The sequence below is a fragment of the Mustela erminea genome, chromosome 2 (genome assembly GCF_009829155.1).
Source record: "Mustela erminea isolate mMusErm1 chromosome 2, mMusErm1.Pri, whole genome shotgun sequence".
Lineage (NCBI taxonomy): Eukaryota > Metazoa > Chordata > Mammalia > Carnivora > Mustelidae > Mustela > Mustela erminea.
In genome coordinates, this window is record NC_045615.1 from 21,390,329 (window position 1) to 21,393,984 (window position 3,656).

The window sequence follows — 3,656 nt, forward strand, 5'->3', positions numbered from 1 at the left end:
CAACAAGTGTTGCAAAGTCGTGGAGAAAAAGGAAACCTCTTGCACTGTTGGTGGGAATGCAAACTAGTGTAGCCAACTGGAAAACAGTATGGCGTTTCCTCAAAAAGTTTAAAATAGAACTGGCCTACCGCCCAGGAGTCACACCTTTTGGTATTTACCCAAAGAATACAAAAACACTCGTTCAAAGGGATATATATATCCCGATGTTTATAGCCGCATTGTCTACAATAGCCAAATTATGGAAGCAGCCCAAGTATCCATTGATAGATGAATGTATAAAAAAAAAGATGTGGTGTATATGTAGATGCAATGGAATATTAATCTGCCTTCAGCAAGAATGAAATCTTGCCGTCTGCAACAACATGGGTGGAGCTAGAGAGTGTAATGCTAAGTGAAATAAGTCAGAAAGACAGATAACATATGATTTAACTCATGTGGAATTTAAGAAATGAAACAAGCAAAGGGAAAAGAAAGTGACAAATCAAGAAACAGACCCTTAATTACAGAGGACAAACTGATGGTTACCAGAGGAGAGGTGCGTAGGGGGCATGGATGAACTGGATGATGGGGCTTCAGGAGTACAATTGTCTTGATGAACACCCGTGATTAAAAGAGAAACTTAAAAAAAAAAATTCCCAAACAGTAATGATAAAATACAAGCAAATATATTAATGGGTTAAGCAAAACCAAAACTGTGATATTAGAAGTACTTGTTATTTTAAGAAGAACAGACTGTCATATTTTTCCTTGTTAAAATGTTTCCTTACATAACCAGTTCTTGTGAAACTTAGTCTGGACATTCTGTGTTCACAGCATCACTTCTCATCTAATTTTTCCTAGAAAATTGTAAGGCATTCCATCCCATTTAACTGTAAACAAGAAGAGACCCTAGCTATAGGAATATCAGTGCTATGTTATAAAAAAGAAAGAGATGGCTCTTTTTGAAAATATTATCATCCTTGGCCTTTTCTTTGGCAAGCTACTGATATGATATTTTAGGGAGTAGCTTTGCTTTTGGTCTTATAAACATAGCAAATAGATGCTGCCCTCTTGTCCTTCTCTTGCCCTCATATAGTGCTGGTGATACTTTTCTGTTTGTCTCATTTATTTACTTATTTAAGATTTTATTTACTTATTTGACAGACAAGAGATCACAAGTAGGCAGAGAGGCAGGCAGAGGGGTGGGGGAAGCAGGCTCCCAGCTAAGCAGAGAGCCCAATGCGGGACTTGATCCCAGGACCCTGGGATCACGACCTGAGCCGAAGGCAGAGGCTTTAACCCACTGAGCCACCCAGGCGCCCCCGTTTGTCTCTTTTAGAGGCTAGACTATCATTAAAGAAAGTAGAGATGTGCACAAATAAACCAAAGACAAAACACACACCGAACAGCCACAGAGGAGGCTCTGTCTTGAGGAGCAATGCATCAGTCACAGCTGGTTGCATGTAACAGTAGACAGACCTTGACCTAGTTGGTGATTTTTTTTTTCTCTCTCCTAATAATTCAGTAGTAGGTTGTTGTTGGCTGATTGTGAAGGCTGAGGGTTCTACACATTCTTGGCCTTTTCCTCTGGTTGCAGTGTGGCCCAGCCATTACACCCTCTTCCTAGGGCAACAGGAGGAGGAAGTAGTAGTAAGGAGGAAAAGTATGTATCACAGGCTTTCCCAGGAATCATCCATTGGCTTTTGCTTATATGCCATTGGCCTCAGTTTTCGGGTGGCCTCCCCTCACTGCCGGAGGTCTAGGAAAGGGTTGTTTCTGGACCAGCCTTCATCGTAGAGGAGGACGAGGGAAGAGAAGATTGGAATGACTGTTGAATGAGACAATTTCTGGACCTGCCAAGAACAGTTCAGGATCTTAGTAGTGTTTCTCTACTTAACCTTAGCTAATCAACAGGGCTTCACTGAGCACTGTTAATGTGAACTCTGTTGTTAATTGGTGTTGGTGAAGGAGGGAGAGAGGGCTGCAAAAATATCATGCGTCGTCATATTAGAATTTGCAGTCCAGATGTGGAAGTGAAAAACATGAGACAAAGGTTTCTGTGGAATTAAGTGCTGTGTTTTCTCACCAGATTTTAAGAAGAGGGGCCTTCATGTATATGCAGTATGGTTAAAAAAAAAAAAAAGCCTCCATATGGAAGGTAGAGTTAGCAGAGCACGGGCTGATGCAAAGGACAGAAATTTCTGGGAAGGGGAAACAGCTTGAATACCCAAGACTGTTTGGGATTTAGTGGAAAATATTAAGACCTATTGGAAGGATGAGTATGGAAATAAGTTCTGCCCTGAAACAGAACTGGGGACTTGTTGGGGTTTGGGAGTAGGAAATAGGGAAATACGCTGTTTAAAGGGAAAATAATCAGGTACTCCTTTGTGTAGAGCAGGGAGAGCCTGGGACCAGAGAAACCTGTGGAGGGCTGTCCTGCTCACTTGGAGGACAGGGGCTGTGGTCCAGGTTGGTGGCAGAGCAACTAGAGGGAGAGAACATGCCAGAGGGAAATGAGCGATGCCAAAGGAAAGTTAGCAGGAGTCCAGGGCTTCTAAGATTTGCTGAAAAAGCTAAATCAAAGCTCATGTTTCTGGCTTGGTGCATTAGGAGAACATTAGAGACCAGAACCAGAAAGTCCACTGGGAGCACAGGGCTGTCCAGGTTGTGCTAAAGGCTGTGTGACCCAGCTGGTCTTCGCAGTCTAGGCTACTCTGTGGCCATCATCTTTACCTACTTCCAACCGTGTAGGTCCACAGCTTTTGTTGGTTCGTAGTTTCTGCGTCCTTCCAATTTTGGCTTACTTGTGGGCTGCTTCTCTAAGTGTGCCAGCAGCCTCACCTTCCTCTACTATGCATCTGGGTAATTTCCGTATTCTTAAGTCAGCTTCCTAAGAGAATCTAGTTGGCCCAGCTAATTACCATTGTCCTTGTTTGGGGAGAGGTTGTCTGGCTCAGCTCTTGGGAGGTCACTAACCCACCTGTCGGTTGTCTGCTCTTGGATCTGGTGCCTGCCCCTGTCCAGCCAGCTGTAACCTGTGATACAGAACAGGTTTGTCCAAGACTGCCATCTCACTGGGGCCTGGAAGAGGAAGGGTGGGCTGATTGAGGGGAAGGCACAATTATTTAGTTATGTGTGTAACTAGTACACGTGCCTTAGCTTGCTTTGCATTTTATAATCATTTCTATATGGGGAGGAGCTGTTTTCTATCTCACTTTATAAAGAATGTAGTGCAGGGGCACCTGGGTGGCTCAGTTGGTTAAGCATCTGCCTTTTGCTCAGGTCATGATCCCAGGGTCATGGGATCGAGTCTCTCACTGGGTTCCTTGCTCAATAGGGATTCTGCTTCTCCCTCTGCTTGTGCTCATGCTCCCTCTTTCAAATAAAAAACATTTAAAAAATCTGTTAAAAAAAAAAAAAAAGATGTGCAGTTACATATGCTAAAGCCTTTGGCTAATACTTTGTGCTTGATATTTTTTAACCACTTTATTGAGATCCAATTTATACACCATATAAGTCCCTCATTTAAAGTGTACGATTTAGGGGCATCTGGGTGGCTCAGTGGGTTAAAGCCTCTGCCTTCGGCTCAGGTCATGATCCCAGGGTTCTGGGATCGAGCCCCGAATCGGGCTCTCTGCTCAGCGGGGAGCCTGCTTCCTCCTCTCTCTCTGCCTGCC

The 3,656-nt window shown here is 43.7% G+C and overlaps 1 protein-coding gene across 1 annotated transcript in view; it reads left to right on the plus strand.

The window, feature by feature from the left end:
- Positions 1 to 3,656, plus strand: part of ARHGAP10 (Rho GTPase activating protein 10) — a 319,494-nt gene that overhangs the window by 23,460 nt on the left and 292,378 nt on the right. The gene's annotated exons all lie outside the window — the stretch shown is intronic.